Source organism: Poecilia formosa, unplaced genomic scaffold, assembly GCF_000485575.1.
Source record: "Poecilia formosa unplaced genomic scaffold, Poecilia_formosa-5.1.2 Scaffold331, whole genome shotgun sequence".
NCBI lineage: Eukaryota > Metazoa > Chordata > Actinopteri > Cyprinodontiformes > Poeciliidae > Poecilia > Poecilia formosa.
In genome coordinates, this window is record NW_006800270.1 from 599252 (window position 1) to 626251 (window position 27000).

Here is a 27000-nt window from a genome sequence, read left to right on the forward strand (position 1 = left end):
GCAGGAAGAGATAAAAAACACAAAGAGGCTGAGACATGAGGATGGTGGAAGAAATAAACAAACCTTTTGTTTTTGTCTTTTCCATCCAACACCTGAAAACAAAAAGCCAGAAAAAAAACAATGTAAAACTTTCCCTCTAATGTAAGCCACAAAGCTTTGAAGGGGAAAAGCAGAATATTACTGAAAGGTGGCTTGAGTGAAAAAGTAAAACAAAGCATATTTTTAAGTTTCTTCTCATAAATTAACTTTGTTTCTTTGAAGATAACATGGCAACAGCAGATTAATTTTAATTGTTCCAGCAAAGTGTAGCAGTTTAGTTTTAATTTACATGTTTATTTTGTCCAAATAAAAATGAAACATCTCACATTTTTTGCACTTCAGGATAGAAGCGAGCAAAACTCAAATTTACTGAACACTTTAAATTTATGTGTTTAGGACACAAATGACACAGTGACGCAGTTGGTAGAGCTGTTGCCTTGCAGCAAGAAGGTTCTGGGTTGGATTCCCAGCCCCGGTCTTTCTGCATGGAGTTTGCATGTTCTCCCTGTGCATGCGTGGGTTTTCTTCAGGTACTCCGGTTTCCTCCCATAGTCTGAAAACATGTCAGGTTAATTGGCCTCTCCAAATTGCCCCTAGGTGTGAGTGTGTGTGTGCATGGTTGAGTGTCTCTGTGTTGCCCTGTGACAGACTGGTGACCTGTCCAGGGTGGATCCGCCTCTCGCCCAGAATGTTAGCTGGAGATTGGCACCAGCACCTCCTGACCCCACTGAGGGACAAGGGTGTAAAGAAAATGGATGGATGGATGACACAAATGATAAATTATTGCGTAATTATCATAGCAGCTGTATTATTAACAGAGTTGGAACTGAAAACTGGAGTCAATCTGCATCAACTCTGGTCTGGAGGAAAATAATCTGATAACATGACAGAACGTCATTCTCGTGAGAAGTTCTGTTTTCTCTAAATAGTTTTTTTTTAATTCAAATATTTAACCGGTTTTTCATATACTCTGTTTCCCCAAAAATATCCAACATAGTTCATGGAAACTATGATGAAGATAACACTAATGGATAATAATACATTGAAGAAGCTGCTGTTTCTTGGCCAATCTGTGGATTTTAACCATTTAATTGTTGCTCTTCTTGCCTTTTAAGATATTTTTTTGATCGGTTCACCAGTAACAAAACAGACCCAGTTTAATTTTCCACAGCTGCTCTGTCGTTTTGAATCAATCCAGGATGGGGAGTCCATCCTGCTCAGCTTGTCTGTCCATCACAGCCTTACATCACCTAAACCTACTAAGACGAGGTTTGTCGAGGTCAGAGGTCATGTGAGACCAACATTAATTGTAACACCAACTTCTATTTAAACTGACTTTGCTCACCCTCCACTGGTTATTTGGACATAATGCAGGTTTTTGCATGATATTTTTACACATTACCAGTAATAACATTGGTCCTAAAACATTTTCTACAGATACTGAACAAAAATAGACCAAGTAAAGTAGCTAAGTTGCCATGTCACGATATAAAAGATGATCTTTTGGATTTTAACTTTTGGTAAAGGTTGTGCTGGATTTCATATTTATCTCCAAATAACTAATCAGCCACTCACATGACAGAAACTCCTTTTAGAAAGACCCACTGAAAATGAAAAGGGCTCGTTATTGCAGGTAGATCAGCTTGAGATGATTGAAAACCACACCAGGGTTGTGTAATTTCGTTAGTTCTACGACATTTATCGATATTTTTTTCATCAGAAAGTATCGATTTTTCATCTGCGAGTATCGATACATTAAATCCTACTTTGAGTTTTATGTAAATCCACATTAATTAAATGACAGCTATCACACATGGCATTTTTACCCAGTGTACATTAAAAATGACATGTAGTGAAATAACCAGTTACAATTAATCAAATAATTCAACGAAATAGATAAATTATCTAATATAAGTGAATAAGACATAAAAGGTTCCTTTTCTGCATGACCAAATACACAAAGCCACACAAATAACATTTAAACTGAGCAAATGTATAACAAAAACAACATTCATTACACCAGTATTACATAATCAGTTGATTTTTGTGGCGTTACATTCTGGAGGATTTTGAAATGGGTCATTTTCCAAACACTAAAAAACACATTAATTTATTATCAAAAAGTGCCTGGGGAGTTTTTTTTTAAGTGCTTGGGCTGATTTTGGAAGGAGTAGAAACCTAAATGGACGTACAAAATGTGAATTTTGCATTATATGTTCCCTTTAATGCTTTTTGAACACTTAACTATTCGTCCTGAAAATTGCATTTTGGATCGGCTACGTTAGTTTCATCCTTCTTGTAGCAGTTCTTTGTACTTCTACAACTTCTAAAAGGTAATTTAATTACATATTTTGCTGTATTATGCACTTTGTAGAGAATTTAACAGTCAGTGTTGGCGTACCTGTCAGTGTAATACATGGACTAACAATAGAAATTACAACAACCCACAGGATGTGTGTAGGCGGTGAGGAGGTAGAATTATTTGTCTGAGTTAATGTTCTTCTGTCTCGGCAGAGAGACGAGGCTCTGTGAGGACGCCGAGCTCCAACTCTGGCACACTCAGCTCATCATGGATACTTTTAACTCAACTCCATTTGGATGTGGCAGCTGGAGCCATTGAAAAATCTAGTTAGTGGCAGTTACATTAAAGATCTGGCTGTGAAACAACTGCATTGGAATGGATCAATAAAACTGAAAAACGTGGCTACGAGCACTCATTGATTTTTGAAGTCTGTATAAACAGCATTTCTGATGGATTTCCAAAGGGGCAGTCTTCATCTACCTAAACTTCTGTGTCGTCATGTAGATTTATTTTCAAGAAAATGTCAGGAATTACATCTAAATTCCCAACCAAAGCACTTCTAACAACACTAGCCATGTTTTCATGGACCATATTACTGCACAATTTGACATTTTGTAAATGAATTTGTTCAATGGAAACAGGCCAATTTTGAGAAAAATTCTTGTTTTCCAATAAATATTTTTTGCGCTACGATGAAGTATTTTGTTTTCCCACATCAGCAGAATATTAACAAAGTTTAGCGCTATTATTGATTTTAGCTGTCAAGTTGCCAACATAACACCCTAAATTGTCAATGAACATGTGCTATATAAAAGAAAAAGGGACACAATCCTTAGCTACTAATTGTCAACATTATGACAACCAGACAACAAAATCCAAGGGTATCATGTTTCAGGAAAAGGTTTTAATTGAAAACTAAATAGCAAGGGAGAGGGAAGTAGATCAGTTATGCTAGCTTGACTATGACAACCTTAATATGTAGCTGTGCTGTGGAATTTGTTGTGTTTTGCTCTGCACTAACTCTGATAGATCATCAGTAGAGCAGGTGTTTAAACTAGCTGGTCTAATACCGCTGCGTTCAGACAATCTCTTACTAATAATCACTAAATCACACAACAATAATCAAGCCTGAAAGCAAATAACAGAGTGAGTGATCTGTTGTTTGTGAGGGAAATGTTTTTTGGTGCTAAATCCTGATACAGAGCTGTTGTCAGCTGGTTGCTATAGCAACGGGTCTGTGTATAGCGTAACCGACGCAGAGAGCCTGAAAAAAGTTGAATACGAGTGGTTTTCAGTGTTATTTTCTCTTTACTGTTGCACACTCTACTGAATTAATAACACCTTCATCTCCATGTTTAATTTTGTTAACATGATTGTTGTACAGGCAAGTTAAAAGTGTTGTTGCCCTACAGAGTTGTGTGAATGCACTAAATCTCCAGCTGCAAACAATAACCTACGTCTCTGTAAAGAATTCATCCTTCAAATACTTTTATTCTGATCTTATCTTATGGAGCCAAATGCAATATTGGGAAGGTTCCAGAGTACGCAAAACTTTCTTTTTTATAGAGGTTATGTGAGCACATAGCAAGCCATCACAACCAAATCTCCTCCTCTCAGCTAAAGAATCAAAATCCTGACGAATCCTGCTCTGCCACAAAGGCTGCAGCAGAAAGGTCACTCATGTGTTTGTCACTCAGAAAACCTCGACAGCTTAACAATAGTGCAGGAAGCGCCAGCCGATGATGTACTGTTTGGATGTCTCCCTTTTTTGCTATGAAATGTCAGCTGTGAGCAGCAAACTGCAGTTGGACAGATGGAGCATCAGATGGGAGAGACGTGTGTGAGGAGCCGGCAGGGTGCAAACTTATAATCAGCTGCCACCAAAATACTGGCAAAGAAATTTATCAGCTGATGACAAACTGCTCTGCAAATCAGATCTGCAACTGATCAGATTACGAAGAGAGCATCTCTCAGTTTGCAAATGTGCAATCAGGGAAGTCCTGAAAAGAGCAATTACTGTCTGTAGTGGGCATTGAAACCGGTTCAACAAAGTCATTACATAGTGAAACCAGACAACTCATTCATGTTGCATCACAGTCAACATTTCACATCAATGAGCAGCGAAGGACAGGTGTTACTTTAGATAAATGTCTGCTTGGAGCAAGGTCTTCCTTTAAACGATCAAAGAACTGTCCCATCTATCTTTGCCGGCTGAAAACCGAAACTTAAAGACTGATGCAAAATGCTAATGCTTCACTACAATGTGTAACAATATTAGCCATGAAACCCAGCCTGTGTTTGTGCTTAGTACAGTTTTCACAAGGTCAACAGAGAGAAGAAACTAACAAGCAGACTGGGGCCATTTAGCTTTAAGACTACAAGACGAAGCACTCGACCGATAATGAGAGCAGTGCATATTGTAGCTGGCATAACAAAAGCAGGGGAGGCTGCGAGTGGACGCATTCTCCTTAACCTGCTAATTTACAGCGGACTGAAAGCAGGACGCAGAGATCAATCCTCATAGATGTAAGCAATTTAGATTAACAAGTCAAACTCGTGTCCTTGCCCAGTGCTTGAACAGAAGCCAGCTGAACGTCGGTGGTTGGTTCTTGAAGATGCTTTCACCTGATGCTGGAGGATTCTTACAGAGAATGCTAAACATGGAAATGTGCTGTTTAAGCAGTTTAACTTGGCAAAACATTCAACTTAGATTCTATGTAGTAACTATAAGGTTCGATGTAATTACATAGATTTGATTGTCCTGGGTCATTTACATTTTAACCAAAGTGATCTCAAATGGGTTTTGTAGAAATCTCACAGCAGTCGACTGCCGTCTCTTCACGGTTCTTTAATCAAACATTTTTCTGCAGCACAAAACTTCAAAACATTCATGAAAAATTTGCCAACTCATCCATTTTGTTTTGTAGAGAATACCTGATCTATTTAAAAGAAAATGCACCTGAAGTACCTACTTACTGGCTGACATTTGCAGAGCAGCCAATCCAGGAGCGCCAATCATTTTCCTTACCACTGATTGGCTGAATGTTCATATCTGTGTTCGTGTTGTTTCCACTGCTAGTGGGTACTGAGGTACCTTTGGTGTTTGAATTATTAAAACGGGCAGGTAAATGTGTTTTTAGATGGGCTCTCAAGTATTTCAGCAGTTTGCAGGCGGTTACTGGGAGTCCACTATTTAATTTAACTTTTCCAGTTAAATTAAATAGCATAAACTGCTATAGTTCAGGATAAGTCTGCTCTTCTCACCAGTGGAAGCAGTTTGGAAATAATTGGGCTTGATTTCATCTCAGAGTTCAACAGGAAGTTGGATTTGGGGAAAACCATGGACCAGGTATCTTTAAATCATATTTAATTTGCAATTAACTTTATAGAAGGAAATAATACCAGGATTTTCCTGAATTTTAGCAAATAGTTGGGAAAATTCAATGGAAACACAACTGGGCTGAAGAATACATTTCACTATTATAACCTTGAAAAGCAATGGTAAAGACCCACTGCCTATAATAAACACTGAATGTCTTTCCAGAGAGTTGCTTCTTGGTAGTACGTCACTTAAACCATGAAAAGAACAAACAGTTATTTAAATAGAAAAACAAGCAATAACAAACTACATTAATAAGGGATTAAAACTGTGATGCATAATGAAAATCTCAGTGACTCCCTTTGAAAAGCAAAGGTGTTGCTTTTTGAAAATCACGTTACTCATAATACTCAGCGTTGACTGAAGCTTTTCCAGTTTCTCCTGTTTGCATCAGATTCATTTTTAGATGCTCTAAAATAACCTCAGGTTTGATTTACATGTTTCCCGCTTCTTATCTGGTAATTGAGAGAATGTGGTTTTATAAATTCCTCCACATCCTCAGTATGTATGGCAGTGTGACTGGTTGCTCAATCTGCTGACAATGTGTGTTTTCTGTGCTGCTCACCCTTGCGTCACAATCGCCTCCATGCATATTTATAGACATCTGTGGGCTTTTCCATATGTTGAATATTTGCCAAAAAACAAATAAACAAAAAAACGTATGCAGTCTCAGAAACAGGCTTTCTACACTCTTTTATATTATACTTTATTTTTACATTTTCAAACAGCCCTTTGCTGTAATATTACAGTGAGGCTAAAATGAAATGTGAATCATATTTAATCCAGTTTCTACTTCTTAACCTGCTGCTAAGAATATCTGCCCTTTTACAGGTAAATGGCAGTTTTTTAATTAGTTTTGAGTCTATGGCAACACTTTATTATGATAGTGGCTCATGAAACCCAGAGTGTAATATAAATCTATAAAAGGTATTTGAGAATATTAGGACTTGTTGTCGTCAAAAGAATATATAAAAGAGCAAAAAAACGGGGCCAGGCTGTGCAGGAAGTGAGATTTTAGCATAATTCTGGGTTGCGCTTTGTATTGCCTTGTTGCTGAAAATGTGCTATATAAATAAAATTACCTTTACCTTTATCTTTGCGCTGTAAAATATTTGTGCACTCTGCAGCATTATTCAGCTTCTCTTGCATAGATTCCACATTTTTCTGCAGCAAAAGGCCAAAACAAAAAACTGTGCACCATTCCTCAGATGAAAAAATGGGTTTGGCAACATTTTGTTTTACTCAGTTGTTCAGTTCTTGTGCAGTCTGATAATTATTTGTTGCTGTTAACAGACCTGATGCAACAGAATAAAGCTAAAAAAATAAAACCACTAAAGTTCAACATCCTTATCATGATTTTGACACAGAATCCCAATAAGTTTTTTGTTTGTTTTGTTTTCTGTGACTGTCTTCAGTCATTTATTGTGCACTTTGCTTCCTTCCATTACTTCAGATAATAAGCATGCTGACCACCAAGAGCTGGGTAAAATATTAACCATCCCTTTAATGTTCTTCTTTTAATTTGCTGCAGAAAAACATTTCCCTCGTGTATCCTTCATGTGTTATTGTTCCATTTTTTTTGCTGTTGCAAGTTACTGTTATTTAATTCATCATTAGACCTTAATTTGCAGAGGTTATGTTGAATTATTCAAAAGTGCTTCCTTAGGTTTTTTTTTTCCTTCCCAGTAATTTGCTTATCAGGAATTTGTGGTTTCTTTCCTAATAATTAAGAACAGAGCAGAATAATCTATCAGCATTCCTGCAGCACTGAGGTCATTTGTTTCTACCTCTGAGAAGGGATGTAGGAAAGTTCTGGAATAAACTTAAACATTCCCAGTGCAATTCTGTGTTATGTTCTGTAAACAAAATAAATTATCCTGAACAGGACGTGGAACTTGTTTGCAGTGGGTTTCTGTATTTGTTTATTTCCAATGAGGCAGTTCTCATGTCCAAAGGGTGTAATTTGTTTGTTTTAAGCAATTTGAGGTATTTTTAAGTTTTGGTTGACTGGATGAGAATTTTTACTGCAGGAAAGAAAATTCGTCCAGAGCAGGCTAAGTGAAAACAAGGTTTTACATTTTACATCAAAATAACTTGGAGGCAAAGGGAACGAAAAGCAGCTGGAAAACCCTTGATTTTCCTTTTCTTGTTTTTGTCATAATGAAAATAGAATTTAAATAAAAGTAAAATTATTGTTTGTAACTTTATCCTGGTTCTGATTATATTTCAAATGTGCTAAAATGTGAAAACAACACTATTACAGACTGAAAATATTGCATAAGACAACAGAGCAGCAGCAGCAGCTATTCTGGATACCATTATTAATATTACTGTAGGTGTATGGAGGAATAATATAGTAAATAAAAATATTTACTCTGCTAAAACAAAGATACATATTCAGTCTAAATGCTGTAAGAACAAATGTAGCATATGTTCCATGTTTTTAGTTTGTAACAATACTTATTTTTAGTTCTTAAATATGTTAGATTGTTAGATGAAAATATTTAAACATTTTTTATGATATGTATATAGACATTTGAGTTTTTGTCACCATTTCCTATTTACATTTCTGTGGTAAGACAAGAAAAAAAAAACCTCACGGTTACATCAAATTATTACAAGTAAAAAAAGAAAATGTCAGTATATTCCACATTGTTTTACACTGAATGGCATTGTAATGTTTAAGAAAGCCATTCATATATTTTCATATTTACTTTTAATCCTGGTGATCCGAAGTCACCAGGATATTATTATTAATACACCTACAGTAATATTAATAATGGTATGCAGAATAGGAAATTTTCCTAACATGACAATTGTATGACTATTTAAAGATGGCACTTTAAATACAAATGTTATCTGAAGAGATAAGTACTTGAAATATCATCTTAATACTATAACATAATAATATAAATTAAACATTTTCTAAAATTATTGTATATAAAAGTTAAAAGTTAAATATTTAATTTTGACCATGGGTCTAAAAACCACATATAGTTTCCAGTAAGACCTGCAGGACTAAAGTGTAACTATAAAACAAACAAAAAAGTTCAAATAAAATATGTTATTTCTAAATTCTGTATCGGTTTTTATGCAGATGGCAATTAATAAGATTAGAAAAAAACTGTATGGCACTTTAAATCATAACACAAGTTCATTTCCAATGTTACAAGCATTGATTTAGTGATTAAAGTTAAATGTATTCATTAAAATAGAGCATAAATGGCTGTTTTATTCTCCAGGTGTGGGAAGAAAACAGAAATGTCTCCACATAAACTTGTCGTGCCGATTCAGGTCACTGAGAACATTTCGTTAGCGATATAGGTCTTTCACTCTGTTGTATCACATTTAGCTGCTGGCGCCATGTCAAGTACAACTGCTGAACTCAGCAGCATTTACGATTACAGCATGATGGAGAAGGAGGAGAAAAGTCATCACAGTAATCTCACAGCAGACCAAACACCATTTCAAGGTAAACTGCCCTTAATCACCAGGTTGAAAATAAGGAGATACATCTTGCTTTTAAAGGACAAATGGCACTATCTGCAGGCTGAAATGTCCTGCGACGTAATGGCTGCTGGAATTCCTATGGCTTTCAATGGTTTTTTTCTTGCTCTTTTTATGAAATGTCAAAGTTGCTGAGCATCAATTGAGCTAATTGAAGTCCTGTTGACTCCGACATCTGAGATGTGGATCTATGCCTCTCTCCAGACTTGTCATAAACCTCTGGCTGCCTCCTTCGATGCTCTCCTTGTCCCTCCTGTCTGCCCAAGCTTATAGGTTTGCTGTAGACTTGGCCATGCACTTTCCAGTTTCAGATGATGGATTGAACAGTGACCTGGAAGGTTTTCTGAGCTAACCCTGATTTGACCACTTCTACAACCTTTTTCCTTGTCAAAAGCCAGTTGACAGCTTTGCCTGCGACAAGTTCATATTATATGCCCCCCAATCACAGCATGCTATATCTAGTAGAAAATTATTATTTGCCATTTAAAATATTTGACTATTCTTCCCCCTTATTCTTCTCTTCCTTTCTTCCCTCTCCTTTGTGCTCAATTCTGTGGTTTTTAAAGGTGACCCATTATGCTTCCTTAAACAGGTTCGGATAGGTCTACATGCTATACAAAGCATGTCCATTACAGAATCACTCTTAGATAATGAGATTTTATTCTACTCAGTTCTGCCTCTTTTAAGCTCTTTTCAGAATGAGATGTTTTAGGGCCTCTGTCCCTTGAAATGTAAATAAGCTGCTGGTCACGCCCCCAACTCAACATTTACACTCTTCCTGCCGCAAGACGCGCAATTATACAAGCATACATCTTTGGAAAGCAGAAAAAGAGTCTTCTGAAAACCAACAAGAATGCAGCAAATGGTTTCTGAATGATAAAGTAACAACAAAACACTTGTCTTTAACATCAGAAATTATACAACGCATACAGAGGTAAAGCCAAACGTGATGGAGTTCCGCTGGGGTTGCTAGGTGACGGGTAGAGTTCCGCTGGGGTTGCTAGGTGACGGGTAGAGTTCCGCTGGGGTTGCTAGGTGACGGGTAGAGTTCCGCTGGGGTTGCTAGGTAACTGACTGGGCTTCACTGGGGTCACTGGGTGAGGGGCAGTGCCTGCTGATTGTGACGTTACATTTATGTGCCATTTTGTGTTGGTTTAACACAGGAACAACTTTGGTTTGAACGTGACGAAATAGAAAACTTTCGACTGACTTTTGATGCTTTACAGTTTTTATTTACATTTTTATAGATAAAGAAGGTTTTTATCTTAAATGCAAATATAAACAGCTCTGGAAAAAAAAACTGAGAGCTGACTGAACTGAAGCCGACTGAAAACCTCCTGGTTATTCCACCAAATATTGATTTCTGAGTTAAAACATTAGTAATTTCAGAGACATGTTGTCCGTAGTTCATGGAATAAAAGAACAGAGTTCATTTTACTCAAACATAAACCTATAAAGAGTTAAATCTGAGAAACTGGTCATTTTAAGCGGTCTCTTAATTTTTCCAAGAGCTGTATAAAATAGAATATTCTTCCATATAATGTTCTTTCATAAAATATCAATTTTTAAGTGCTTATACGCTGGTTAATAGATAATCTAGCCCTAAACAATATATTAACTAACCAGTAATGAAGAACAACAAAGATAAAAAAAAGAACAAAGATGAAACGGTTCTGATAGGCAGATCAGAAAACTAAAAAGAACTCATTAAATACCATTTCTTTGTGGAAAAGCTGTATCTTGTGATGGTTTCAGAGTGAGAATTGGCTTAACAGCTAATCAGCAAGCTGAGAAAATAGAACAAACTTTTCAAAGACACAGCTCTTTGTTGAATCTAACAATGTTCTTTTATAATTGATACGGTTTCTGGATCAGGGTGGGTTTCACGTGGGTGACCGTCTGACTCACAGCAGAGAGCGAAGACGCTGTCACACAGCGCCGCCTCGAATCTGGGTCTCCAGACGATGACTCACAAGGTGCAGAGGGGACGCAGCGGTGCAACATCGCTTTGACTCGCCAAGTCACAACAAAGCCCTATAGGAACCGCGTTGATCCTGTTCTATACGCCACCGCTGCTGACACAATGAGATCAGCGTGCAGGAGCTGTAGGACATGGCTTGGAATCTGCCAAACTTTGTTATTGGAGCTGATTTGGTTTGCATACGCAGTGAAAGCAATACAAACACAGTAATGGAAAACAATAGGAGGAAAACTACAAAATTCTCTGAAATTTACACTGCAAAGCACCCCTGGCAGAGTATGGCACGTCTCTGCTGCAGCCTCATCCTTCATAAAGCTCCCCGCAATATGATTAACAACTGAATAAGCTTGTATCTGTTGGCGAGTTTTAAAATATAAATGAATTTTATGGCAGAAGCAATAAAAACTGTCTATTTTGTTTGGTTTGATTTAATATGCTTGGGACTCTGCTGGTTTAGCGGAAGACTATTATTCATATGGCTTTATTTGCTCCTGGCATTATGCAAGTTTGTTTGTGCATATATGCCCATTCTGATGAAGCAATGCTGTTTGTGCAAATGGATGCACAAAGGTCAGAACAGAAAGGATTGTATCAACAGTTATACTAAATGATTTATGTTGGTGATGTTTGTAAACCGCAGCAGCTTCTCATTCTGGATCTTAGCCACTCATAAATTGGGATGCAAACTCAAATTTAACATTAACAATAGACCAAATATTTTGAGAAATAGCCACTCTCAATGTAACTCTGGCTTTATTAGCCTTCAATGCAAAAACACAAAATCGTTCCAAGTAATTTGGTTGTTTCTACTACAAATATCTTAGTAGACCTGAAATAAGATAAAACTACCTTACAAATAACTTTTCAGCAAGATATAAAAGCTTTTGAGTCAATCATTCCTTAATATTGCATAAAATAGTGCCATTGGCAGATTATTTTCACTTACAACAAAACATTTTTCCAGTGTTATAATCTGCCAATGGAACTAGCACTTTTTCCATCAATATTAAAGAAATACTGACTTAAAACGAGCTCTTATGTTTGGCTGAAAAGGAACTTAAAATTTAGTTTTATCTTATTTTAAGTGTGGAAAGATATTTGCACTAGAAATTAAACCATAGATACTTGGTAATATTGTGTTTTTACAGTGTTTGTATTATTTTGCCATCTGACCATCTGACCTTTGAAGGAAACTTTACAGAAACACTGCACTCAGCATGAAAAGTCAATATGTTCAAAGAAGCACGCACAAAACTGCACAGAAAGCCTCTCCATTGAATCTGTCTGAAGTGCTGTCAGAGTTGTAATGATGAGATGAGAAGCTTCAGCAATTGCCCAGGGCAATTACAGTGGGAGAAATCTGAGAACAAGCGAGTCCTGAAAGGAAATGTACCAAAGACGCTTTGATTCACAGCACGCACATTATCCACCAACTGTTTGTTGCTTACAACAATTCAAGCTAGAGGTACACCGATCAAAATTTGGAGGGAAATTTACAGCCAGCCATCAGTCATCCTCCACTTACGAGTTGGATCTGTTCTGGCATGCCACTTAAGACTCCAGGAATGTTTTATTGTTGCAGCAGTGTGTTATAGATCTGAAACAGGGTCTCCCACCAGTGGCATGTGCCAGAAAAACCTCCGAAGTTTCCACTCTTACCTGCAGATTAAGCCACCCAAACTAAGCCAGAAAAACGCAATTTCAGCATTAAAATGAGTTAGAATAATATTAAAACTATAGAGAGTCTTTAAATTGTAGAATCAGAATCGGCTTGTTTGGCCTAACTTTGTGCAAGAAATTCATTTTGGGTTTTCATGCTCAAAGCAGCTGCTTTTCCATTGCAAATGTGTCAGTATTTCACTAAAGTAAAAAAACAAAGAACAAAAATATGCAGTTGGACTGTTTTCACTATATTAGAAACTCAATCAAAATCACACGTGAATAAGTTTGTTCTCCTGATAAGTCACTAAAAAACATCATCTTCCCACCACTTCCTGTCGCCTTCTTCTTTGTCGTTTGCGGCAGTGGTAACCTCTGGTTGTCGATCATGTGATGCAAAGAAAGTGTTTCCATTGCAGTTTTGAAAAATAAACCAATTTTAACACTGTAGGCAAACAAACACTTCATCCTAGCGCCAAAACTTTATCGAAATCGAGAGGAGTTTGTTTTTTTTTTTTTTTCCAAAATTGGTTTGTTCCCATTAAGTGGATTTATTTACGTAATTCCAGTATTTTCAATTATGTAATCAACTGGAACACGGCTAGTGTAACGACAAACATATAAACTTTAGAGGTGATGTTGATAGTTCATATATGTGTAGCTTTATTTTGCAGCGGAGTAGTTGACTGATCTGGCTGCAAGGAGATGCTAATTTCAGTTAATTTAATTCAAAATGTAATTTATTAATACATTTAAATTCATTACAGTGCTACCCTAAACATTTGGACCAGAAAAGTTCATGCTCAAACTCCTAGTTTCATTAAAAATTATATTAAAAAGCCAACTGTTACATTTTCTAAGCATAATCTGATTTTAGGGAAGCAAAATATTTCCATTTGCATCATTTGTATTAAGCATAACTTAATTTTATGGTAAGACAAAATGACTTCCAGCCAGGGCAATCTGCAGAATCTGCTGAGAAATCTCTTGGTCCAACCATCTCTGTCATCTTCTCAGAACTGCCTTTAATGTGGGTAAGCCCCACCCATCTGATCCTGCTCGCAAATGCTCTCAGTGTCGTATGAAAGCATTCGTGACTGTAAACATAAATCTGCTCCATCTCAGCTGTATCCCTTTTTGGTGCACTTAAACCGAGATCTGATTACCATACATTTTGAAACCAAAATCGTCTTCTCTGCAAGCTTCATCAAAATAATCCGCAGTGTGCGTATGCGATCTGTAATCCACACTAATGGATCTTTAAGGGAGCACAAGGTGGGTAATGTCTTAACGAGATCAGTCCTGAGATCACAGAGTCTTTAGAGGAGGGTTCTGCAAGGTGAACCACAGACTCAGTCATGCCAACTTCTGTTAAGAACTTCAGTCATTCTAAATATTTGACTAATATTTTATGTCCATATGAAGAAAAAATATGAGGACAGTGAATAAAGTAACTCTTTTACTGCTTTTCACAACTATATGCAGCTCTGGAAAAAATGAAGAGCCCACTGCACTGAACCCCGTTTAAAACCTGATGGTTGTTCCACCAAATACTGATTTCTGAACTCCTCCTGATTAAAACATTAGTATTGTTGTTTCTAAATGAATATGAACTGGTTCTCTTTGCATTATTTGAGGTCTGACAGCCACACACAAAAGGAGAGAAACTCACAGCCCAACATTTAACACTGGTAATGAACTCTTGAGATCAGGTCATAAACCTCTCCGCCTTAGTTAATCCAACCTTAAGCCTAATAAACTGCTGAGAGTTGAGGAGAACTGGATCATTCACAATCGATAGACAAAGTGTCCCTCATTTGTATTTTCTAGTAAAAGCAAAAAGTTGTCATACAATCAGAATGTCAAACTATGTTTCGTTAGGGTTAGGTTAGTTAATTCTTTGCCAATTTGATAAAGAATCTTTTACTCTTTAGTAACAGATTAATAATCACTGTAACTGTAGTCCAAGTAGAGCTGTAACGATTCCTCAAATGATTCGACTACTTCAATTATTAAAATTCCTCGAGGCAAATTATCTGACTCGAAACTTTGCTAAATTATGTTTTGTTATTTAGCGCACCGTGTTCCAGTCAGATGATTATTTGTGTTGCGCAGCGCTCTCACTTCCGCCTCTGCATGACGAATGCAGTGTTAGCAGAATAACCTCAGATTTTTTGGTCCAGGGTAATGTGTGGTATTTCATTAATATGATAATGTCTGGGGTTTTTATCGTTTTTCGGGGGATCAATACAGTATTAATACAGGCGATCAGAGAGACTGAACACTGCGTGCTGCTCTGCCGTAGTAGCTGATGCTTAACGTAAGAGAAGCTTTACAGACGAACCGGACAATAAATTTCCTATCAGCCTAGTCACAACAAATGCGTGGCAGAGCATCGCGCCAGCGCATAGGTGGTAAATGTGTTTGACAAAGGAACCAAATCCAGTCGTTCACATGGACATAAAGGCTATAAATAGCTGGGAAAAGTGAGAGTTAATCTATTAAACTGAAGATGAACACATGAACTAAAAACTGACATTTCTTTTTACAAATGTCTCCGTGAGCTCTTCAATATGAAACTGAATACAATTTCAGATTTTTGTATAATTTTTTGTCCAGGTTAATTTAAAAATTTAGCTATTTTTATTGCATCTCAATTCTCTAAACTACAGAAAAGTAATTGTTAGGGATCCTGAAATATGAAAAATCGGGCCGACGTTGATATCCGATATTAACACTGCTGTTATGGCAGTATTTACTTTTATTCAATTACAATAATTGATAAGAGTAGTTGATTACTAAAATAATTGTTTACAACAGCCCAGTCTAAGAGCAATCCTACGTCATTTGATTGAATCTTGCAGATTGGCTGCAAAGTCCCTCTGACATTTGAACACATTTCTTGATTCTCAACTCTGAAAGTCACATTTTAAAGCAGACATTAAATCCACAGGGGGCTGAAAAGGTGAAGGGTTCAATCATCCATCAAGAAGGTGACCACTCCAACCTCACCTAATCAAGTGATCACTTGTCAATGCCAATTAGTGTGATGACACAGGAGGGACATGGTCCTTTCATCATTACATCAAAGTTTCACTTTATTTTGCCCAACATTGATTACACCCACTCTCCAAAATGAGACAAAGCAGCTCAATCAACTGATGAACTCCTCTTGGTACTCTGAAGACAAGGATGCATATTAATGTAATCATTCATTTGGTTTGCATTCATTTACAGATCCACCTGTAAACACAGTAAATTCATGTGTTCAAGATTTTAAAAAGATGATAACAAGAACTCTGGCGTGTTCAATTTCTGAAGCACCAGGCCTTAGAAATCCTCTAAATAGTCCATCACATCAGAATATTCCCAGGTTTGGACCAAATCAATGAGTCTTTCTGACCATGCTGCTTTGAACTGAGTGAGTGTGACGCAAGAGTTACTGCACTTCTTTTGTAAAAGAACTAAAAAGCTCTCAGTGGTCATATTTTTGTTTCCTTTAGTTCATCTCTTTTCAACTTCTGCCAGTATTTGATGGGTTTCCGGCACCCACAGCTCTCGAAACAACAGATAAATAAGATGTATACGACTGCCCTGAATTCACCTGCAGTTGCGACTGACCTTCCAGAGCGCTGTAGTATAAAAGTTGCACATGAACGCATCAAGAAATGTACCGCACCTAATGGCCTGGTGTCACATTGGCAGAGAAAAAGAAAAATATGTGAGGCAAGTTATTCAATGCTGACTTTTTCCTCTGACAAATGTAGCCAGTGTTCAGAAGTCACTGGTTGAGACAAGCAAACACTTTGGGGTTTTTTGTCCTTGCAAAATTTTGCCAAAAGTTGGAAAATAATATACAAGTAGTATAAGAGGACACAGAAAACAAGAAGAAATCCCTGCAGTAATGTAAACAGTGAAGCATGATCTCCAGTGTTGTAGAAATAATGGAAAAGCAAAATGTACCGACAGCAGGAACAGGGGAGATTCTTCTAAAGATGTACCAGAAAAAGACAGGCGAAGGATGTTCAACTTAGCTCTAAAAAACACTGATAGATTGATAAGTTTGCTTCTGGTACCTCCTGCTACTTTGGTTGGTCTATTTAGAGATTATTACAAAACACTTGCATAACAAGTGGCATCTATTGCTAAAAGCATTACCTATCTGTTCAAAGGAGCTGCTGGTACCACTGATTTAATTGACTTCTTAAGAAAGTTAAATTACTCTCAACGATAAAGTTAGCGCCTTGAAGAAAACATATTTTGCTACATTCACATCTTCACCAAACACCGGATCTTTCCAAATTCAGGTTTTGACCATTTCTCCTCACACAAACCCAAAATGTGACCAACTTATAAATTATCCAACGTTGGAATCGTCTTTCATTTATTTCTCAGAGAGTTTATAAAATGACAGATTGCATTGTGCAAAGGAATCAGTGGCAATTACAATACTGCACATAGATGTTATAATGACAACTGTTGTTCAATATATTGTGCAGTTCAGAGTACGATTATTATCTGGACTCTGGAGTCAATTAGCTAGGCTGCACTCTGCTGCTTCGCCAATATGGCCGCTTAAAGGGTCAGTATTATATAAAATAAAGCATGATGCCTTGATTCATTCATGAATGTCTGAGAAATAAGTTAATCTCCATGGAAACCATTCTGCTGTGCAAAACACCTGGGTGGAGTTAGCTCCGCCTTCGAGGTGCAGCTCCTCCTCTGAGCTGCAGTTTTCCAACCTCCTTCAGACGAACCAGCAGCAATTAGCAAACATGTGATGGAAGTATGCATCTGCTGAGCTCATTACAGGAGCTGCTTCTCAGTGAAACGCTGGTAAAAATGTTGTTAAAGGGTTCATAGAAGAGCCATGTTGGGATGACTTCCTGAAGGCGGAGCTTCAGAAAGAGCAGGAGTTCTTAAAGCAAGAGGCCCAATTTAAAGACGTTAAATTTATTTTCAGTCATATTTGATATATGCAGCATTTTATAACTACTAAAGGTAACATAATTACTTGACTGTGCTATAAAATTACACTATGTGCCTAAAAAATACACAAAACTTTAACATGCCAACTTTACTTTTTAAACAGCATCATCTCAATGACAGCAAAGGGCCGGTCCAAAGGTCCAAAAGAGAATTTAGCCCAGTGGTGAATGGACCACAAGCTGAAGATGTTACAATTAGAGTCAAAATTGGAAAATGGGACAGAACCCTGACATGTGTGGTTGGTGCAGACAGACTCCACCATTTCCTCAGAATGTTTCAGAAACTGCTGACCTGCTGGGTGGAGCCAACTCCACTGCTTGATCATGATGAGCACACCACCACGCAAAATCAAAATTTTCCTACAATAAATTCACAACAACAGAGTTTGTAAGACAATAATCACACACTGTGTGTACTAAGCTTTAAATAAACTCTGTCAAATTATTCAGCGGCACCAAAACCTGCAAAAACACCTCATCACATTTCATTTTTCTCTCCAAAAAACACAAAAACAATTAATGTTTTGCATGAGGAACATTCCTGCAGCTGTTGTGAATAGATTGATATAAAAAACTCAAGTGTGGGTTTAAAATATACATTTACAGTTTTCTTACAATCAGAGCAAATCTAATCAATCTGAACACGGCTCTCTAAAGATTACAATCTAACAGCTGTGGAGGTTTTTCTCATTTAACCAGTCAGGCATTGAATTTTTACTGTCAAGTTTCTAAACTCAACAGATTGTCGTAAATTAATAGGCTTTGGTGTGTGAAGGATTTGATGCAATTACAGTTCGTTTCCATGATGGGAAATGTGAGCTTACATAACTGAGCTGTTTAAAGTTATGCAATTATGCATCTTTCTCTCCTGATATTTAGCCACAGGTCTTTCCAAATAATAAAAAAAAACATTTTCTACTAGTTTAGTATAAAAATAATTAGAAAATTTATTGAATCCAACAGCTTAATATTGATGAATGTGGACTTCCAACTGGAGATGTTGAGATGAAACTATTTCATAAGCAAAGTTGTTTAATCAATAGATAATTACAGTCCACAGTATGCGGATCAATATCCTTATCGAAAGTTGCCAGAAAAGGGGAGGGCAAATGTAGAATGAGGTCAAATGGGAATGCTTTATCAGTTTTTTGAAATAAAAGAGCAGAGCTGCTTCACATTAAAATAAAAAATCTGCACTTTCACAGAATAAAACTTAATAAATTTAATTTTAGAGTGCATTTTAAAGCAAGAACATACAATGTTACTATAAACCTATGGCTGAAATATAGTTATAGAGCTTCAACTGTGTCACCAGGAAAGACAGACAAGGGGGTACAGATGAGCCAATGGACAAACAGAAGGATGGAGGAACAGACAAGTTAAAGCAAAAACCAGAAAAATGGAGAAACAGACAAGTTAAAACCAGAAAAATGGAGGAACTGACAAGTTAAAACCAGAAAAATGGAGGAACTGACAAGTTAAAACCAGAAAAATGGAGGAACTGACAAGTTAAAACCAGAAAAATGGAGGAACTGACAAGTTAAAACCAGAAAAATGGACTCCTAAACCACTGGACAGGCCAACAGACAGACAGCTGAATGGAAAAACAGATGGGCATGCAGACAAATGGCTGGACAGATGAATGGACGTGGGGAAACACAGATGGACAAACCCAGGTGGGTGGATGGACAACACAACAACTGAAAAACCAAATGATGGACAAATGTCCAACACAGAATGTTGTACAATTGGAAAAATAAATGGATGGACAAACAGAAGAGTGTAAATATTAATGACTGGTCCAATAAATGAAGACAGACATGGACAAATGGACAATAGATGGACAATGACTAGGCCTGTCATCACGACGACACATTTTGCTGGATGATAAATTGTCCCAGAAGTTATTGCGATAAACAAAAATATTGTTGGTTTGAGACCATTTTAACGTAATATAATGTTAATAATGGAAACACATTCTCAAAAATCGACAAACTTTAAATTCTAATGAACATTTAATGCTGGAACTGGAAGACATTTTAAACATCAAAGTAAACAAAACAACAGAAATAACAAATACAATGAATTATAAAGTCTCTATAAAAATTGGCCTAAAAAACATGGCTAGATAGACCAAAGCACCAGACTGATGGCTTTCGTCATCCAGTTTTTGGTAGAAAGAGAGAAAAAAGAAAAAGAAAAACAATAAATCATGTGGAAACTATTGAGTTTGTTTTAATTTATCATGTGATTTATTGATAAATTGCTTATTCCGACAGGCATACATACGACTGCACACAAAAACTTTCATGTTTCCATTCCATAAAGAATGATACATTTGTTCTTAATGTATTCCCATACAATCTATTCACAGTCATGCAGACCTTCTACATTTGGTAAGCCAACCACCACTGAACAGTAAACAAGCCTGACTGGGCCAAGAAATGTCTTAAAAACATTGTTCAAAGTTGAATGTACTAATGAGGAGAGTTGCTCTTGATGGGCCAGAAGGGTAGAGCCTGTGGTTGGATCAATAAAAGATACATGACTTCAAATCAGATGCCAGAAAGGTGGAGATAATATATCTATATGGGTTTATCAAAAATAAGACAGTTGGACTTACAGGGAGAAAGATGGAAGGGGAAGAAAAAAACAAAACCAAAAAAATCTAGAGGCAGTTTTTAGAAGACGGTTTCTCTGAGCAGAGGGTCAAGAAAAAGTCAGCATCTTCTAGGAAGAACGTGATTTTCATGCAGGACAGTACTCCACTGTTTGGCAGCCAGTAAAGGCCTTAAAGAAGAAAGAATACTGTCTTTATCCTCTTCCTCACCTGGACCATTAGTAAAAACTTATGGGTTCTTAATAATGGGAGATTTAATGCGAAGGAGAACAGTAAACTTTTCTGAACAGAGGATGGGAGGCTGCAGCTGCTGCACAAGATCGTCAGCAGACCAAGATGGCAGAAGTCACCATGGCTGAAGGGTGTTAATAAGTCAGTCATGTAATAATCCTGGGCAGTAATTGTTCTCCTTTATTAGTCGGCATGGATAAACCCTCACTTTCACCGTCTTTTATGTTCAGTTTTGATTTTTAATATTTTGAACTAAGAAAACTACTTGTGTAAGCCTGTGAAGTTTTCAAACCATGAATGATCTTTAGTTTTCTAAACATTCACAGTATCTACATTTCCATTATAACTGTGTGCAAATCTTTGTCGATATTCTGCTAATATAAAAAAAAATCACAATTTTGTAATCACGGTTCTTCCATTAAATAAGACATTAAATTAAAATTACATATGAATAAGCTTGTTTATGCTTTAAAAACCTGTCAAAAACTTAACATCCAGTTCTGAGCTGCTAAGTAGACTTAAAACAGAAAGTCTATGTGGCTGGGAGGTTGATATAACAATAACAACACGTCTTTAATGTATTTTGGTGATAAAGTACTCCACAATTTGTAAGCTAATAGTATTTTCTAAGTTTATTCTAGATTAGTAAAGTATAAAGCAGCTAAATGTTGGTTCTCCAGGTTTGATTCTTGTTCTGGGTTGTACTCCACAATTTATAAACTAACAGGTCTTCTCCAGGTCTTGCTCTGATATTGGAGCTGTAAGCCTGGAGTCGGTTATTTTACATAAGAGCTTTGGATTCAACACGTTCAAATGACACAAACTCTTTGTGAACACTGTGATGCTGTGGGCGCCCTGTTGGAGCCAGCAGCACTTTGTCTGAAAAAACAAAACAAAAACAAACCATCATCCTCCTACTACTTCCTGTTGTCTTCTTTGTCGTTTCTGTCAGTGGTAACTGCTGATCACGTAACTCGTATGATGCAAAAGAAGTGTTTCCATTGCAGTTTTGTGAAATATATCTATTTTGATATGGCTAAAAAACCATCTCATCTTGGTGCATTTTCTTTTTTTCTTTTACCAAAACACATGAGTTTTTCCAAAAGTGGAGTGTAATTTAAATGTGCGCAATTCTATTGTCAAAGAAAACGCAGCAAATGAGATTTACTGCAGCATCTCTTATCATCTACATTCATCTGCACAGTACATGTTTCATTGCAGCTTGTGAAGAAACAGCCACTGTTCATGCATGCATTACAGCCTATGGTGCAGAAAATCCCAGAATCAGGCCTCAGCATCTTCACAGATCCCCATAATTTAACCCTGTGTGCAAACCAGAGCAGTGAATGAGATACTTCAAGGTCACTGTCCAAGGCTGACAGGGGGATGGGGCTTTAAAGCGAGATGAGAAACCATAACTCAGAACGATTGGCTTGGCTGTGAGCTGCATCCACAACTGGTCTGCATACTGGTTTCCAGACAGACCTGAGATTCCAGAAGTTTCCTGTTCACAAGTAGGACAGTAAACTTTGATTTCTAATGCAGCTCACACTCCTGTAAAGTAAACAGCTTGTTCTTTCTGGATCATACAAACACTCTTGGCACTGTGCAGTTTAATTAGAAGCATGAAAAACTTGGCATCCTGATTTTGTCAATACCATTACTGACAATTTGACCTAAATAGATGATGGCTGTCTCAAACTCTGCCAAAATAAAATAATGCAATTAGACTTAAAGATTTATGAACTACAGAGAACAGCTACTTAAGAGTGGCAAAAAGCAAACTTTTATTGGTAATTAAAATACTGGGGATTGTTATTACACTCAGAAAGCAGCAGTGGTTTGTTGTTCTGGGATCTCAACATTATTTTCCTCTCTGTCCAACATGATGAAAACAAACACATATTTCTGTTACAAAATAATAACTTTGCTCAAGGACTTTACCCTTGAGAGACAAAAACCAATATCAAATCAAAGACCAAACCTTTGGACAGACACCAACCCTAAGAAATCATTAAATTTAATAAGACACATAGGTCTTTCTTCACTCCATTTATCGTTTACTTTGTGACTTGTGTATTTTACGATAAATATGTTCAAATCTCCCATTATTTTCTCCACCAATATAATCATTGTGACGATAATGACTACAACAACTATAATGACTAGGTCATTATAGCTCAACCAGGCTTTAAACATCTTTTCATTATGGCAAAGTGAACAAAGTGAATAAACAGATTTAATTCACAATGTCAGAAAAGGAAACTTGTAAAACCTCTCCATATCAAACATGTATTCAGAGGAAATAAACATGGCTGACGAGGAAGAAGCAAAGCAGAAGGTTGTGGACTTCCAAGGTTCGTCTGAACAAAAGCTTGACCCTAATAGTTAATGTTTACACTTGCATGTGAAAATGGCTCCAAACAGAAGAGCAATTATACAACTATATATCTTTGAAAAGCAGAAGTGGAGCCTGCTATACAACCAACAAGAATGCAGCAAGTGGTTTCTGGATAGTAAGTCAACAACAAAACACTTGTCTTTTCCAGCAGCCATTGTACAGCGCATACAGCAGTAAAACCAGCTGACCAAATATGGTGGAGCTCTGCTTATGTTGCTAGGTGACTGGCTGGGCTTCACTGAGGTTGCTTGGTAACGGGCTGGGCTTCACTGGGGTTGCTAGGTGAGGGGCAATGCCTGCTGATTTGTGACGTTACTTTCCAGAGTTTTTTTCCCCAAATACCAAAAAAAAATCAACTACTTACTGCCAAAAATCAGCTGAGTGGGGTTTTTTTGTGCTCAGGTTGTTTTTGAAGCAGTAGAGACCCAAATAGAAGCGCAAAAAAACTTTTGAAAATTTAAATTTTGCTTAGTAGTTCCAGTTTATGACTGCTGGATGAGGAAATGTATAGCACCAGTCAACAGATGAGCTGCTGTAGCTCAAAAGCTGAAGACATTAGTGTTGGTCTTCAGTACGACCATACATGTCGTTTTGTTGGTCAAAACAAATAATCCAACTTGTATGAACCCAATCAACAACTTTCAAAGTAGTAGCAGCCAAGACAGAAGCCACACAGCTCCTCTTTAATCTGAGGTTTGACAATCAGCCTCCTCTCTGAAACGCTGGGAAAAGTCTTCAGATGAAGGCTGAGGAGTAAAAAAGAAGAGCGGACTACCTCAAAGGTTCCCTGCCACTCAACAGGCCTTGTCACGGTTCTCCATGTGACACTGAAGTAACCCGTCAACCATGACATTCTCAGTGTCTACAGCCTTCAGCATGTCACAGCAAATTGTATCCAGTCCTGCCGCTGCGACCTCCAGACCTCTGTGACCTTTGCCAAAGAACGGATTAGTGGTTCAGACGGAAACCTCAACAGAGCATGTGGTGGAGCCTGAGATCATCCTCAACCTTCTGCCCCCAACAGTAAACAAACCCAGTCAAATAATGTCTTAATATGGTAAAAAGATTTAGTCAAAACAATGACAATGAAAGAAACTTAAAATGTAAAGTGCATTTTGTAACGATATTTTGCTGTACTAAATGTGATGATAAGAACTATTTATTTATTATGTTTTTTTCAGGTAACATATGACTGGAAAGCACAAGATTCATAGCACTACAAACAAATACTGCTTTAGAAAAACAAGCGTCTTCAGAACACCACTTACTTAGAAAATGTGATTTATGTCACTGAACTGCACCCAGAGACTTACTGATATTTAATGATGCACTTGTGAAAAAATCAGTTGGGAAATTAGTAAAAAGAAAGACATTTTAATCTTTTTATATTCACTGAAATGTATTGAAACAATAAATCAAAATTGGTACCACAATAAGAAAATTTTCCCAATAAACGATATAATGAATTGTTTCTCTACTATGAATCGTGGAGAAAATTGTAAAATCAAACTTTGTATCGTGATCAGAAATTTTTCACAATAAACGATATGATTAATCATTTTCTCCACTATGAATTATGAAGAAAACAGTCAAAATAACATTTCAGTTTGTTTTTTTTAACATTGACTGAAATTAATGGAAACCATAAATCAAAATTTGTTTAAGAAACTTTTCACAATAAATGATAAGCAATATGATAAAAAAATTTATTTGTATTACAATAATATTTTTTTTATGATAAATGACCACCACTACTGTAAACTTAAAATTTTTAGACTAAAAACAAATTTTTTGGATCGTTCTAAAAGAAACATTCGCCAAGCAAACTTCAGTTTTAACTTTAACATTCTGTAAAGTTGTTAGTCCGGAGCTTTTATTAGACTTTGACTTACAAGGCCAATCATTGCAATTAATATCAAGAATTCATCAATGAAAAACTATTTACTCTTCACTTTTATAATCTTGACTAGTTACTCTCAATTTATGGTGCCGCTCTGCTGTCATCGCCTGCAGGAGCAACCCTAGGTCCTCTTGCTGCTGCCATGGCAACCATCTTGAAAAAAAAAAAGGAGCCTGACCTGATGTTAATGTGAAGTGACAGGCAGGAATGTGCTTGCATGTGTGTGTGGGTGGGTTTTTATTATATTTTTTTTAAATTGGAGTATGTAAACATTTTTCTTGTGCGTTTGCGCTGCTGTGTGCGAGCGTGTCCACGCTTCTGTGTGAAGCTCATTAACATCTCTGTGTGCCGACGCCACGCTTTTTAACCGAGATTTGGACAAAAGATGAGAGGTGGTGGCGGCGGCTTTGAGTCGTCACCTAAAAGGTTACGACGGACGTGTCAATTTGTTGTTTCAATCTCTGCCCGTGCGCAAAAAAATTAAAAAGCTCATTGTATCTTTATGTTGTTCAAAACTAAAACATAGATCATTAATTACTTCAGCTTTTGAGGATTTGTGTCTATGTAGGCATTTTTCTTGGAAATAAACTGATTTGTCCAGCATGGTTTCCTCCAGCAGCATTCGGGCAGATGCAAACTCTGATCTCTGCAGATGTTTTGATTCTAGAAAAGCCCCACCCACACAAAGTGATCCCTCCCCCACTTTGCTGTTGTGAAGCAATAAATTAATCCAGGGCAGAACTGTACATTTATTTTCCATCTGTCTAAAGAAGAAATAAAAAGAACAAAGTGGTTTAGTGAAATTAAAAAAGTTTGAGGATATAGAAAGCTATTTTTTTTATAAACATAACTCTCTCAAGTTGAATATGGCTTTTTCTTCCATCTATATTTGGTTTGGTGATATTTTACAGGTAAAACTACATATCTATTATAATTAGTTGAACAGGCATAAGAAATTTAAAACTAAATTAAAATGTGCTGCTTTTGTTTTTCTTTATTATATTCTTTTTCCAATATTATGCTGGAATGTTTTCAAGCATTAAAAAAAACAGCTATGCTGCTTTCAAAACTAATAAAAGCAAACAAATAAAATTTCATCCCAAGTAGTTAAAAATATAATTTAAGGATTTGGTGAACATTTTCTGATATTTTTTTTTACATAATTTTAAACTGAATGTTGTGATTTACCCCACAATCTCCTTTCTAATTTTAACCTGAATACATGACTATGACATCATTTACATCATTTACATGACTATGACATCATTTGATGTCATAGTCATCTAAACGACTGACATCATCACAGTCATTGAAAGGGGTTTTGATAGAACCCTTTCAAAACAGAAATGCAAACATACCAAATCTATGAGCAATATATTTAAAGGACACTTAGCATGTTTCTTTTTATCCAAAACTCTTTGGGGAGGTTAATAAACAGCTGTTATCTTACCTGCAGGACTTTTGGAGACGGTTTGGATACTTGGGATAAACAGCTGATAAGACGTCATCTAAAAAAGCGGTTAATGTAAAAAAGAAATTGTTAATTACAGTGAAGACCGTATAAAAATCAAACGGACAGAAAAAGGTATGAATGTCAGCAGAATCTGCTGTAATCTAGTTTACCTAGCTCACTGCGCTTTCCAGTTACCTAGGAATCTGGGTTTGACGTCACATCCGAGGTAACGGTTCTAGTTAAGAGGTAGGAATTTCAACATGGCGACGTCCGTAAACGTTGTTTATTTTCCACAATTAAACACCACTCTTAATTTTTTCAGCTCAAAGATTCAGGCGCTACATGTAGCATTGATTTTATACGTACAGTGTGTCTCCACCACATCTTACCACTGTTGATGCCAGGAGCGGCTGTATTGAAACGCAAAGTATTCGGAGTTGCTCCCAGTTTCCCAGTGGGAAATCCGACTTCGGAGGGTGTTCTGGTTTGCTTTTCTGACTGGGGTGTCGTAATTTCCCAGCTCCGAGTACAACTGGAACG

General features: G+C 36.8%; 1 long non-coding RNA gene across 1 annotated transcript; it reads right to left on the bottom strand.

The window, feature by feature from the left end:
* Positions 1-1223: 1223 nt before the first annotated feature.
* On the bottom strand, positions 1224-26718 carry LOC107833114 (uncharacterized). Its single transcript, XR_001658823.1, has 3 exons — positions 26631-26718; positions 26458-26515; positions 1224-1298 (listed from the first exon to the last, which is right to left on the bottom strand). It is a non-coding gene; the product is annotated as an uncharacterized LOC107833114 (long non-coding RNA).
* Between the last annotated feature and the right edge of the window lie 282 nt (positions 26719-27000).